Source organism: Amborella trichopoda, chromosome 10 (genome assembly GCF_054954075.1).
Source record: "Amborella trichopoda isolate Santa Cruz 75 chromosome 10, AtrichopodaSantaCruz75HAP2 v2.0, whole genome shotgun sequence".
In the NCBI taxonomy this organism is placed as follows: domain Eukaryota; kingdom Viridiplantae; phylum Streptophyta; class Magnoliopsida; order Amborellales; family Amborellaceae; genus Amborella; species Amborella trichopoda.
In genome coordinates, this window is record NC_142345.1 from 17,728,775 (window position 1) to 17,743,846 (window position 15,072).

General features: G+C 35.4%; 2 long non-coding RNA genes across 2 annotated transcripts; one reads left to right on the forward strand and one right to left on the reverse strand.

Moving 5' to 3' along the window:
- Positions 1–9,405: 9,405 nt before the first annotated feature.
- On the forward strand, positions 9,406–10,844 carry LOC148780071 (uncharacterized). Its single transcript, XR_016043028.1, has 2 exons — positions 9,406–10,035; positions 10,207–10,844. It is a non-coding gene; the product is annotated as an uncharacterized LOC148780071 (long non-coding RNA).
- Positions 10,693–14,425, reverse strand: LOC148780072 (uncharacterized). The gene is made up of 3 exons (XR_016043029.1): positions 14,182–14,425; positions 13,401–14,043; positions 10,693–11,148 (listed from the first exon to the last, which is right to left on the reverse strand). It is a non-coding gene; the product is annotated as an uncharacterized LOC148780072 (long non-coding RNA).
- Between the last annotated feature and the right edge of the window lie 647 nt (positions 14,426–15,072).

A 15,072-nucleotide genomic window follows, 5' to 3' on the forward strand; every position in this document is an offset into this window, starting at 1 on the left:
CTCTCTCCAAAAAATTTTAAGCAGTTTATCTCAAAAACTTTTGAAATATTTTCTCCCTAAAATTTTTAGGTACTTTCTCTCTCCAAAACTTAAAATTTGAGATAGTTTCTCTCTCTAAAATTTTGACATATTTCTCTTTTTAAAACTTAAAATTTGAGAGTTTTTCTCCCTATAAATTTTCAAGTATTTGATTTATTCAAAATATAAAATTTGAAATAGTTTATTTCTCTAAAAAAATTGAGATAGTTTCTCTCTCTAAGACAAACAATTTTAGATAGTATTTCACTTTAAATATTTTGAAATAGTCTCTCCCAGCAAATTTTCAGTTACTTTATTTCTCTAAAACTTAGAATTTGAGATTTTTTTCTCTCTTTAAAGTTTTTGAGGAAGTCTCACAATTTGAAAATTTAGAGATAGCTTCTCTGATGACGAAATTTAGGTACATTCTCCCTCTAAGAAATAAAATGTAATATAGTTTTTTTCTTTACAAATTTTCAAGTACTTTCTCTCTATAAAACTTAAAATTTTGAGATAGTTCATCTCTTTGGACTTTTAGGAACTTTATCTTTATAAAATTATGTAAATTTTTTTAGAGTCTCTCTCACTAAAACTTAAAATTTGAGATAGTATCTCTCTCTTAAACTTTTGAGATTGTTTGTCTCCATAAAAAATTTTAGGTGCTTTCTCTCTATAAAATTTAACATTTGAGCTAGTTTCCCTCTTTAAATATTTTTGAGGTAGTTTCTTTTTCTAAAAAGTTAGAGATTGTTTCTCTGTCTAAAAACTTTTAGGTACTTTCTCTCTCTAAAACACACAATTTGAGATAGTTTCTCTCTTTACAAATTTTGAGGTATTTTCTCTCCATAAAATTTAAAAGTGGAGAAAATTTCTCTCTATGAATTTTTAGGTACTTTCTCTTTATAAAACTTAAAATTTTAGAGTTTTTCTTTCAAAAATTTTTGAGATAGTTTCTCTCTCTAAAAATTTTGAGATAGTTTATCTTTAGAAATTTTTTAGGGACTTCTCGATCTAAAATTCATGTTTATCTCTTTGAAATTTTTAGATATTTTCTCTTTCGAAAAGTTGAAATTTGAATAGTTTTTCTGCAAAATTTTTGAGATAGTTCTCTCTCTAAAAAGATGTAGGTAGTTTTTCTCTTTAAAATTTTTAGACTCTTTCTTTATAAAATTTGAAATGAGAGATTTTTGCTCTCTAGTTTGTGGGGGTATTTTTTTCTTGGGTAGATCAATGGGGGATACAAACCCCTACCCATTTTTTAGAAATAATTTGTTGCTTTCGAATGCGTCAGTGGGAATGGAAACCTAAACCAGTAGCTGAGGCTCCGATGGTGCTATCGTCGCGGCCTTAACCCCATTCGTAATTTGTGGGGCTGTTTCGACAGAATTAATTGTATTTTAAAAGTGGGCATCTCTGTAATGGAAAAGGTGTATGACAATCAATTTATGAAGGTATCAAAGCCAAATTTCCTTATTTTTGGCTTTAAATAAGGAAATCAATTTTAGGGAAATACTTTTCTGTCCCAAAAATTTAATCCAATAACTGAAAATGTGCCATCTCCATACAAAAACATTTTTGGAAATATATTTCTAGATATCCAAACGGCTCCTTAGCTGGAACAAGAGCATTTACGTCAGTGTTGGGTTCCTTCACTTATGTCTACTATCAAACTAAACTTTCATGGTAGTTGTTGTATTTTGCTTGGAGAAATAGGATGTGTTATTTCGAAATATCTCCTTTCTAACATAATAATTGGAAAAGTGTAATATTTTAGAAAATGTGTTTTGTCTTATTTGTAGAGAGACAAGTAATGAGTTACTTATCCCACTTTAAGGAATGAGATGACGGAAGCGTTCCTTAAACATGAGTTTATCCTCTTCACTTTCTTATATGAGAACTCTCTCTCTCTCTAGAAATAGACAACTTCTGTCCTCTAGATCTCGTATTAATTGTGCAACTTTGTTTGCGTTATATTTTAAACGATCGTCCACACCCATATATTTAGAGGACAAATTTGTCTTGTAGAAACATAGATGCATACTGATTCTTATTAGTAATTGGCAATAATGTCTTGAGACATGACCAATCGTGCCTGGGATCAAAGAGAGATTTTTTTTTTCTTTTCATTTACAACATATTTTGCCCTGTTTCAACTTCCATTTCCTACACTTCAAGAGAATATTTCAAGTGAAACATGGATTTTTTTAAAGTTAAGAACATTGATTGTTTTAATGTCTCAAAGGTGGCAACAAAAGCTCTTATTTTTGTTGACTGTGCTCAATGTGGGTTATGTACTCATTGATCCTACGTTGGAGGAATTATCATAAATCGAAGGAGTGATCGCGGATGAAACACAATAACGAGAGGAGAACTCGAAAGTTCAGCAGAGGTGGATCGAGGATTACTTTAGATGCAAGGAACACATCATCAACGTACTCATAGACCCTATCTTTGCATGGGTCTTTGTCCACAATAAAAGAAATGTGAAACAAATTGGAAATCAAATATATGACTAAAGAATCAGATAATTGGATTTTTTTTTTTTTTTTTCCAATTTCCTTGACCATAAATTCTTTGTAAACGAGCCTATACTCATTCAAGTATATGAGTTATTGTTCATAGTAAGTGAACGCAAAGTTTGCAAAGTAGAGTTGAGTGTGGCCTTTTAAATGGATGTCGGCATTAATAAGTTACCCCATCATGGAGAGAGTGCCAAAATAAAATGAAACATAATAAGGATGATGTTAATCTTGATCAACTCCCATGGTATCTTTGTATTGAGGAAGAAAATGGCTTTAGAAAGATAGAGGTGTAGCCTATTGGCAAGGGGCTTTCAGTTTAAAACAAATCTTGCAGAGCATAAATCCAAGGATAAGGTTCCAAATAACAAGCCTTTCTTTCTTAAATGGAAGTCAGCATTAATAACCCTATCATGGAGAGAGTACCAAAATAAAATGAAACATAATAACGATGATGTTAATCTTGATCAACTCCCATGGTATATTTGTCTTGAGGAAGAAAATGGCTTTAGAATGATAGAGATGTAGCCAGGAAACTCAATTGGCAAGAGACTTTCAGTTTAAAAAAAACCTTTTAGAGGATAATTCCAAGGACAAGGCTCCAAATAAGAAGCCTTTCTTTCCTATGTACCAAAGAGACACCCCTAAAAAAGTCTAAAAGGAAAGGCATAAGTTACCTTTGTAAGGAACAAAGGAATTTAATGCCCTTAAAAAATTAAACTTAATCATTGATGAAACATTTGTGGCTATAATCACTGAGGTCAATTTAATTAGAATGATTCCAATTAATGGGTAAAGATAAGTGCTACCATCCATGTTTGTTAAAAACAAGCTTATTTCAATACCTATGTGCCTGTAGAGGATGCGTACTCATTCCAACTGGGAACACAAGCCTTGACAACGATACTTGGTCAAGGCACCATGGACCTAAAGTTCAATTTGGGTAAGGTTCTCACTTTGGATAACATATTTCATGTGCCAGAGATACGGAGAAACTTGGTGTGGTTTCCTGATGGTCTTAGGATCTGATAAGGTCAATTTGACTAAGAGAATGTTTTTTGTTTTCAAAGGATACACATGTAATGGGATATTCAAAGCTGATTTATATAATGAAAAAAAGGAGCTCTTTTGTGTATCTTGTGAGTGTTGCTAATTTGGGGCGTGGGAGATTAGGCACCTAAATTTTGCTTCAATCAAACCATAATTGAGTTGGGCCTAATCAATGAACTTGGTGATGTACTTGATGGAAAGTAAAATTTGTGCTCAAGGAAAAAATAATAAGAAAGCCTTTCCCCTCAATAGATAGGAATATTGAATTATTATGGCATATACATACACATTTTGTCGATAATTTCTCTCGATATTTATGTATATCTATTAAAGAACAATGATGGGGCATTTGAAAAGTTCAAAATGTATAAAGCTTAAATTAAAGTTAACTTGAAAGAAAAATTCAGATTTTGAGGAGTGGCTTAGGTGGGGAATATTTATCAAATGAGTTTTCAAGCTTCAGTAAAAACAACAGGATCATCCACCAAGTCACTACCCCAAATGCCCCTCAACAGAATGTCTTACCTGAGAGAAAGAAACATACATTAATAGGGATGGTTAATGTTATTATCCTCAACTATGGTTGCCATGGTCTTTGCAATGTGAAGCTTTATTTTCTAACTGCTTCATATTAAATTGGATTCCTTATAAGAAAGTAGAGAAGACACCCTTTGAGCTCTAGTTCAATAAGAAACCAAATTTGAATTTTTTTAAAGTCTGGAGTCGTTTGGCATATATTCGATTGCTAAATCTAAAACAAAAAAAATTGGGGCATCGAAACTTCAGATGTGCTTTTGTAGAGTATGAGCAAAATAATAAGGCGAATCATTTTCCAGAACCTAGTTCAAATGCGATAATCGAATGTAGAGAAGTAAAATTCTTTGAGAATGTAACTAATAAAAATGAACTAGAACATGTTGGTCCTCCTCCAAGAAGAGATGAACCAGAATATTGTAATAATACCTATTGAAGCGGTAGAAGAAGTAAGGAGAAGCAAGAGAACAAGAAATGACACATCATACAATTTGAGCTTGATTTTTATGTCCAATTTATGGAGGCTAGCCAAAAGAAAGTATTGGGTGAAATACTGATGAAAATACTGATGACTTCAACAATGGACGAAGAACCTTCGTCACTAAGGGAAGCATTAGTATCTATTGTAGTTGTCTTTTTTGAGAGAGGCCGTTGATAGTGAGAAGGATTCAATTCCTACAAATAATACAATGGAATTAATGAGGCGTGCCACCTGATTCTAAACCTATTGAATGTAAATGGATTTTCAAAGAAAAAGGGTTGACGATAGGTCCATTAACAAGTATAAGGCCAGGTTAGTTACCAAAGAGAATATATACCATTTTGACACTTAGGCTCCCATAGCAAGGATATATACTATATGTATGATACTTGTTCTTCCCTCTGTTGACCATCTAATTATTCACCAAATCAATGTAAAAAAATTATTCTTAAATGGTGACTTTGACAATGAAATTTATATGGAACAACCGGAAGCGTTTGTTATGCTAGGCCATGAACTCAGAGTGTGTAAGTTAGTCAAATTTGTATGAGTTGAAATATGTTTAAAACAATGGCATAAGAAATTTGATAATGTAAATTTGTTGAATGGATTTAAGAGTAGTAAGGTAGATAAGTGCAACTATAGTAAGGTAATTAATTCGTTGTATGTGATAATATGTTTATACATAGATAATATTAATATTAGGGCCTAATCTAGAAAGTGTTGAGCAGACCAAAAGGTTCCTTGAATCTAACTTTGATATCAAGGATTTAAGAGTGGTTGATGTGATTCTTCATATCAAGATAATGAGGAAGGATGACACTTTGATTTTAACCCAATCTCACTCTAGAGAAATTATGCTCAGTAAATTCGAGCATGGTGATCATAAGGTAGCACTCACACTAATGGATCGTCATATAAAGTTTATGAAGAACAAATGAGATGTACTTTCAAATTAATTATGAAGAGTAATCGGTAGTTGGATGTATACAGTGAGCTGCACATGGCCAAATGTTACCTATATAGTGGGTAAATTAGTAGATATCATAGTTGCCCAAGTAAAGAGTATTGTGATTCTCTCGAGCTTTGAGATATCTCCAAGGAACTATCAATTTTGGCATGCATTATACTGGTTAGCCCGTAGTGAGAGAATGATATAATTATGCAAATTTAAGCACGTACCTAAAAGACTCACTTTCCACATCTGAAATAGATATTCACCTTATTTGGTGGATGGGCCAAGGGACCAAACTTGTGAAAAAGTGGAATGCCTAAGGATTTTCATACAAGGAATTCCATATTAGCCTAAACCGATACTGGCAATCGCAATTAGTTGTGATGATCATGCAATAGTTTCTCTAGCAAATAATGATGTATATAATGGAAAATTAGACATATTGCGCACAAACATAGCTCCATCCAAAGGTTTATAAAAGTTGGAATGGTAAGTCTAGAATTTGTTATATCAAATGAAATCGAAGGATTTGCAAGATAACACATTAGTGGCATGTCAAATAGAATGGTGCTAGATAGAGTACCCATCAATCGTGGGAACCCAAACTGAGCATGTGTTTCTTCCAAAGGTCGAGATTGAATGTGGTAAAAACAAGTTATTTGCATGGTTAGTTACATCACTAGACATGAATATTTATTTGTAAGCAACAATTCTAGATATATCTATATAGTAGATAAGTTTAATAATGACCTGCATGAGAAGAAGTTGGTTTTAATGATATCTATAACTAATTCACTTAGGGTGCATTATATGCAAGACCATTGATAGATTCACCTATATGAATGTGGAAGAAATGCCGCTCAACATAAGATTTGAATCATATTTAGATCACTCATGAAAATCAATATATAGGGTCGGGGCCCATAATGATCTTGCAGTATGACGCGACACCAAAGAGTATATATCGATTGTGTATTATGCTATTGTTATGTTGGATAAGATCCCTAGTTTAAAGCTATATGCTACCATGAAACTTGATGTACTTTATAATACATACACTAAATAGAGGTTTAAATCGAAAGATACCCTAATGGTATGCAAATGACATATGTTGCCTAACATTTTCATATTATTTTGAAATAGTGGAGAAATTGTTGTGTTTTTCTTTAGAAAATACTTCATATTGTTTCAAAATAATACCTCCTTTCTAGCATATTAATTTGGAAAGTATAATATAATGGAAATTGTATTTTAGCTTATTTTTAAAGTGAGAATAAGTGGGTAGTTTATCCAACATTGAAGAATGAGATGAGGGAAGCATTCATTAAATGTGAGTTTTATTCTCTTCACTTATGTCTAAAAACCAAATGTAAAGTGGGACCATGCTGAGCATGCGAAAAGGTGTTTGATGGGGCTTTACATTTAACTCATGGATATCTTTCTACTCTAACAACAATGCAACTGATAGATCCTAAGGTCATTCTGATACTTTGGCTCATGTGCATTGTGCGCTCTGATTAATTGTGCCCCACCGGTGAATAATTGTGCCCCACCGGTGAAGACACGTACATGAAATGTGCACTCTATTATGTTAGTGTGCTCCAGTGATTTGACCTCTACTTGTAAAGACACGTATAAGTTGTGTGAAAATTGGTTTTCCTGTATCCAAAGAGAATGTGTGACTTTTGGCTCGTGCATGTAAAAAGTAGCGACTGGTATCCCAAAACCCGAAGATACATAGTGTCACTACCGGTCATCATTGTTGTTTTCAGTTGCAACATATGCACATATTATAATGGTTGCGATTTTGAGAGGCGTGATGCTTAACCAAATTGTGTACTTGAACAATCCTGTGGAGTTGGTGAAAAGGCATTTTATCTGTCTATAAAGGGGGCTTGTTTCCACCCAAAATTTTTTAGTTTTCAAAAGATACCATATTTGAGGCATTGTACCTTCCAAGTTGTTTCCAAATACTATCCAAACAGCATAAACCCATATTTTAGGAAATTTTCAATTCCATGAGATACCAATTCTAGTATACACGTTTCCACATAAGTCCTATTTTCAAGGAGCCAAATGGGGCCTAAGTATCAGCATTTTCAAATTTGCTTTAGCCGATGTGGCTAAAGACTTTAGATTTTTGGTTTAGACCGAAGTGAAGCGAAGCTTGGTGCTGCCACTTCGTTCAGATTCGGGCTGCATTAGGCGGCTTCACTCATATTTGGGTCTACTTTGGGCGGATTCGGTCGAAGCATTGGCCTCTTCAGGCTAAGAAAAGAAACACCCATAGAAAAGCTTTTTTTTGAAAATTTTTTTTTCTCTTTATTTTTATATGTTTTTATATATAAATATCTAATCTATTTATATTAATTTTTTTTTAAAAAAAATCCAAGGACTTCTCCTGTATCGACTGAAGCACCGAATTGCTTCATTTTTTTTACAAAATAGCTAGGTGCTATTAACCGGTGAAGGGGTATGGGATAGGTGCGATAACAACTATCCAAATTTTTGACGCAGTGAGAAAACTTGTGAGAAGAGATGCACCTTTCCAACAGTCATAGAAAACGTTAAGTACTATTAATTTGGATGTAAACCTAGGGGATCAGAACCTAGAGTTTCAAGTTTGGATCGGCCCACCGTTTACCACAATCTCCTTTGCTCAAATGCATTCTTTTACTAAGTATTAGTTAGAATGTCTTAAATTTGAGCTCTAATGGTTCTAAAGTCTTAGAGAACCTAGATCTAAAGTTCTTTGAAATATTTTTGCAAATTAATGTTGGTTTTCTATGTTTTTTGAAGGTTTTATGGGGTTCATGGAATTTCCCAAGAATTTTTACTATTTCTCTAGATTTTTTTGGATTTTTCATAACTTTAGAAGATTTTCTGGGGGGTTTCCTTTTTTGGATTTTTTGATAGGTTTTTTTAAATTTTGCCTAAGGACCAAGTTGAAATTTATTATAAAAAAATTAGAGTCCCAATCTAACTAGGATAAGGGTAAAATTGTTAATTTAGGCATATCCTATTGAAAAACCACTCAAACAGTCCATCCTGAACCTTTTGGAAGGGACCATAGCTGCCTTTGGGCCTGTGGGTCTGCACAACATGCTGCGACTTGCATAGCTCATGGACTGTGTGATAGGCCACGAGTCACCGCTCATGCACGATCTGCCGCATCTCGGCTTGGGAGGACTTATTTGAGATGTTGTTAAACAGTTTTCTCTTAAAGTTTGTTTTCCAATGGTGAGTCATATTTTGGTGATTCTTGGACCATTAGAAAGCTTTTGGGATCACCTATAACTTGAACTAGATTTTGGGTGTCTTCGAGACAAAACTAAGGGGCCAAGGTTCAGTATGACACGTCAAGCTTAGTGTAGTCCTTAGGATTTAAAACTAAGGTTTCTAGGTGTCCTAAATTTGTGGAGAGGATTTCAATTTTGGAAGCATTTTTGTCTTTGAAAGCTGAAATCTACTGGAATAATCATAAAAATCGAGAAAAGCTTTTATTTTTTAAAGAATATTTAGAATATAGAATGAATCGCTAGAGAACATCAAATGGTGAGTGTTCTCCAACATTGAGATAGAACAAACAATTAACATGGACAATAGAAAAGGAAAAGGCATTTGAAAAGACAAAAATGCTCATCTAACGTTTGGACAAGCCCATGACATTAGAATACGGTCCTCAATCTCTCTTATGTGAACTATTGGGAATGCTTTTCGAAACTGAATTGCTCGATTGGATAATAAAGAAAATTTTAAATAACAACTAATCAGAAAATTTTACAAGGGGTTTCAACACCACATTTAATATTTATATATAGAGAGAAACAAGAGAGAGATCAATAAGGTAGCGTTTGTCTATAAGTAAGAGAGAAAAAGGAGAGGGAGGGAAATAAGGTAACGTTTATCGTTATGCAAGCGAGAAAGAGGAGAGAGAGAGTCGAGAAAGGAGAGAAGAGAGAGAGTCGAGAAAGGAGAGAAAGATTATAAATCTACAATCTTGAGAGAGAGTTCATATCCTGCGTCTGAGAGAATTCTTGAAACTCAGCATATGGAGTGTCGTACCCACCGCTACCTAATGAATCATTCTTTCACTGAAAGAAGATCCAAATCTTTCTTTGTCTCTCTATTCAGAAAACTCCATCTTCTACGTTACCTTTCCTGCGGTTCACGCAAGAAACACCGCTGCTTCTTTTATGGTTGAAGCAGCAAGAACCACCGCTGCTTCTTTTTTGGTTCAGGCAACAACTTCCCTGGCCATCTTTCTAGCGAAACTCACTTTTCCAACTGTACTAAAAATTCGTGCTTGAGCGATTTTTCCGGCCAAACTCAGTTTTCTATTGAAGAAGATTCCTGCACCGGCGATCATTCGGGCGAAACCCAATTTTCCGTTGAAGAATCTGCCCAAGATCCCTGCTCCGGCGATCATTCCGACCAAACCCACCTACTTCAGGAATCTAGCCAAGATTCCTGTTCCGGTAATCTTTCTGGCCCAGCGCATTTTTCCATGGAAAAATCTGTCATCCACCTTTTGTTGATGACTCTGACACTGATTCTTGCTATGACTACGATTGGACTCTGACCCTGATTCTTGCTATGACTACCATTGGCTTTCATCAACTAATACCGTTCTTGGTGTTATCATGCAGGTTCAAAGAATGGCAGATCATTTCGAGAGTCATCATGCAGGTTCAAAGAATGGCAGATCATTTTGAGAGTGAGCAAGGACAAGCCACGTCCAAGTTGATGAATCGAATCGAACGGCCACAAGACCACTTGAGCATCACCAGGTTCATGGCGCTGATCATTTCGAGAGCGAGCAAGAAGAAGCCAACTGGAAGATGATGAATCAAACGGCGATAAGACCACTGGAGCCAAAGAAGCCAACTGGAAGATGATGAATCAAACGGCGATAAGACCACTTGAGCCACCCTACGTCGACGCCATCAAGTCATACAGCGATTTCTTTCATAGCTGCATGGAATCGTCGCCAAGTCCGAGTTCTGGGACAATAGCTCGTGGTTTTTTGCTGTTTTCTATTATATTCTTTTTAGGTATATTTTTTACGTATGAATTATTCAGGCGTTTCTCGTCTGGGACAATTCCTTGAGCTTTCTTGTTCTTTCTTTTTCCTCTTTTAGGTAAAATTTCTAGGTCATTTTTTGTATTAATTTATCGGGTGTTCGTTTTTCTTTTTGTTTATTTTTTTGTCTTTTTTTGTCCTGAGTTTGAACCCGCCAATCTAGGTTGCCTTATTTGAGAAAAATGAAAAATCAAGAATTTCTAATATGGTTGCCTAATTTTGTGTGTTCTTTTTTGTTTTATTGGGTGAATTTGTGAACTATTTATTTACCATGAAATGTTGGCCTATTCTAAAAATATAAAAAAAAAACTTAAAATCCTTTTGAAATGTGTTTTTTGTTTTTAATGTTGCTGCCCTGATTTTCAAGAGACTTAGGAGGTCTAAAATAGTGCAAATTAAATGATCTATTTTTTGCCGTTCAATATTTAAGACCCCATAACACGTCTGATATCATCTGAAATCCATTCCCACTTCAATCCTTGCATTTGGAGTTCAAATTAGATGATCCCTGTGATTGAAAAAAAAGAAAATAAAAAAAAAGAACATAGTTTGAAGTAAATAAAGCCTCACTCCATAGCTAATCCAAAATTACAATTCAATCGTTAAAAAACCTTTGCATTGATCATCTCGAATTGAACATTATGGTTGTGTAAAAAAATTAAGATTCAATCTCTAAAAAATAGTATATATTGTAACAAATTATCTCGACCATCCATTTTACCCTAAAATTAATTGTTTACAAATTCACAACATCTGTACCATTTTTTTAGTTTCAAATTGTATTCTTAGTGTTGAAAATTTAATTTAGAGCCATCATGGGGACTTCATTTGCCGAAAGTGGTTTCGGGATGAGGATTTGAGGTGAAGTTTTATGTTTTTTTTATAAAGTAGTCTTGTAGAAATCTCATCCATAAAAAATCACTACTAGGATTTGAAGTGAGGTTTTCTTTACCTCATCCAAAAAAAAAAAAAAAAAAGCACATCCAAAAAAAAAAGCACAATGAGGATTTGAAGTGAGGTTTAGTTTTGTTTTATTATAGAAACCTCATCTAAATAAAAAAAATAAAAAATACACAACGCACACCATTTTTTCTAACCGCGACACTATCAAATAAATAAGGAAAAAGTTTATATAAGATTGTTACCTTTATAGTGTAGAACTACGGATGCCCCTCAAAAATCCATCGGAAAAGGTAGTTTTAATGTTGAAAAACTCTTTGATTGATTATCTCGACATCGAGATGTATGACTATGAAAAATAAAAAGATATTAAGTCTCAGAAATAGTGTATTTTAGAACATATTATCTACACCATCCATTTTCAAAATTTTCATATGTTTATAGATCTACTTGATTTTAACCATTTTTTAAATTTAAAATTTTATAATTAGATATAAAAATAGATTTTGAAATAATCCTGAGAATATTTTAAATCAAAATTATATACCATAATAAAATTTGAAGATGCACCTTACCTCTACAGCTACGGATGCATCCGTATGCCAATTGCACCCAATAGGCAAAGCTTCACCTCAAAACTCACCAAAAATCACAATTTTGGCAGCAGAAAACCTTCAAATCAATCATCTTAGAATAACCATTATGGTTCTAAAAACAAAAAGAAAACTATCCCGTCCACATAATACGGACCACTGGTTGAGGTCTCATATGGCCATATCCAATGGTAAAAAATTAGTCTTGTGTTTAATCTTTTATTTTTATTGAAATAAGATACTTATTTGAATTTGGAGTGTAGGTGCATTTTTATCAATATTATTAAATAAAAGTGAGTAAACAAATTTTTAACAAAAAATGACTAAATATCTCTAAATTTATTTTGTTCAATATTTTTTATTCAATTTAATTTTTTTATTAATTTTATTCATTTTTTTTTATAAAAGTGAACCTAAACCAAAATTTTGAATTGATATCATTTTTGAAATAAAAATCTAAAAATATAAAACGAGATTCACCATTGGCTCTCTTAGATGAACATGGTTCAATCAAACCATTAAAAGGTGCATTTGCACCTTTTAAGCATCCACATGCTATGGAAGCAATACCAACCCAAAAAAAAAAAAAAAATTCAACCCTTAAAAATTGTACATGTTGTAAAATATTTTCCAAACCGTGCATTTCACCCTAAAAATAAGTGCGCAGATATGTGCAGACTTTTTTTTTTGCTCTAAATTTCATAGCCGTTGGACATTCATTTTAAATGTTATGTTTTTAACTTTGCTTTTACTTTCAGGCGGTACCCTAAGAGAGTAATAAACAGATTTACCCTTATTTTTTATTAAAATAAAAAAAATGAGGTCCTTATTCTTCCCTTCTCACGTTTTGGCGTGATTTCTTTCCTCTCTCATTAAAAATAAAAATTCTTCCCTCCGCATCACCAAAATTTTCATTTTCATTGTGTAAAGGAGTAGAAGTTGTCGATTTTAGAGTTTTATTTTTTTTATCATAGAATCTATAAAAAATAAAAACCCTCATCCATTTGGCCACATGGATTTTGGAACATGGATATTTAATATTTTGGATATTACTGAAATCCATGATTTGGTTTGCTCAATAGCTAGGATATTAAAATTCCATCAAAATTAAACCTGACCCAACTTTTTGATGATTTCATTTCCATGTCAAAACTTGCTTTTTGGAATTTCCAAAGCCAATGGATTCCACTCATGGCCCCCTCAACCCAAATTATAAGGCACATTTCGTAGGTATGAAAAATTTAGAAAAAACATAAGAAATGCATACTCCCTCGACTCGGATCGGTAAAGAATGACTCGAGAATGCAAACGCTCCATCTCGCTAGTCGAAGGCCCCTGAGGAGCCTGTGGAACACCCCGAAGATGCCGTGCATGGAATCAGAGAGGCCAATGAAGGAGATGCCATCTGAGAAAGATCGCAAAGACTCCGACGGAGGGACTCCCTCTCACGCTCTGCCTGGGATCCACTCTAGACTACCTGCTCATACTGCCCCTGCAACTGAGTATGCTGCTCCTGTAACCGACTCGGCTTTGATCGAAGATCGCACTCCTCTTGCATGTTGGTAAGAATTGACCTCGCTTCCTCCACCACATAAACACCACGCGAGAACTTCTCATACGAAGGGGAACGGTGGTAAATAGTATACACAAACCACGCGGTAAAAAGAATCCGCCTCCTCGGGAATAATGTGATCTGGAGGGTTTATGGTGCTGACCAATAATCATGCCCCAAGCTAATCTCAAGAACGTTAAAAGCATCAACATCAGGCAATTCAACTTGGGGGTACCCAAAATGCCACGTACGCCTCCATGACGTACATACAAATCAAAAGGGAGGTCATCAAAAACACCTCTCAAGAGTACTCCACTATCTCTCGTGGCTCATTATCAAAAGCAAGGCCCCATGTGATCTGCAAAGGAGAAGGAAATAAGAAAGTCAGTGGGGATGGGATGTGCCACCAAATGAGGAAAGGAAGACCCCATACCCTCTCTCTTCCAGATCAGGGTATAATGATCAACTGTAAAAGCCTGGGCCCTAGCTTGCTTACCCCGTGACCATCGATGGATACGGCGGTCTTCTAAGCAAGGGGCCAGGGCAAGGCAATATTCTCCCAGGCCCAAACCTATCCATAACCGTCGGCTAGAACGAGCCTCCTAAAAGAAATAGGAAAGAGGAAAGGAGAAAACAAAGCGGCAAAATATGAAGCCAGAGATGTAGCCCACACGCCCAAGAGCAGCCTCCCGCATACGCTGAAGGAGGAAGGCCAATATAGCCGGAACCCATGCTACCCGGTGGAGATACTCGAGGTCTCGAACGGCCCACACAAACTGAACACGGTGTTGCCCTTCGAAGCATCGGGAAATAGAAGGGCACCAAAAAGATGCACCAAGAACCCCGAATAGTTTGCCTCTCGGCAACCGTGAGCTCACCATCACAAGGGAGATCATAATCAGGGCTGAAGACCCGCCTACCCCCACGAATGTCTCGCTCAACGTCCGTAGGGGTGCACTGGTCGGCTCTAAGGGCCTCAGTGACCCTCTCAGTGCAGGCCGACCCTGCAGAAATGGCAGCATCGGCTCCTCCTTGTCCCGGAAGTCTCCAGCCGAAACATTAGTTAAGGGGGTGGCACCCTCAATGAAAGCATCCACCTGATCGCGAGCCGGTGGATCAAAAGTAGGGCGCCCTCTGCTCTCAAACTCCCTAAGGGTACATGCCCTCCTATGGCACTTACGACCAATTCCCACACTCTCTGCACCATCGCTTGGGGAATCCATCAAAGGAGTCGCTACAACTGTCTCATCATCTCAAACCCAATGCTCAAACTCAGTCGCTGAAGATGAAGCCAAAGAAGAAGAAGAAGCCTCTCTCTCCTGTGCCTCGATAGGAGCATCAGATCTACCACTCGTGGGAGTCTTTTTAGCACGTGCCAACTTGGGCT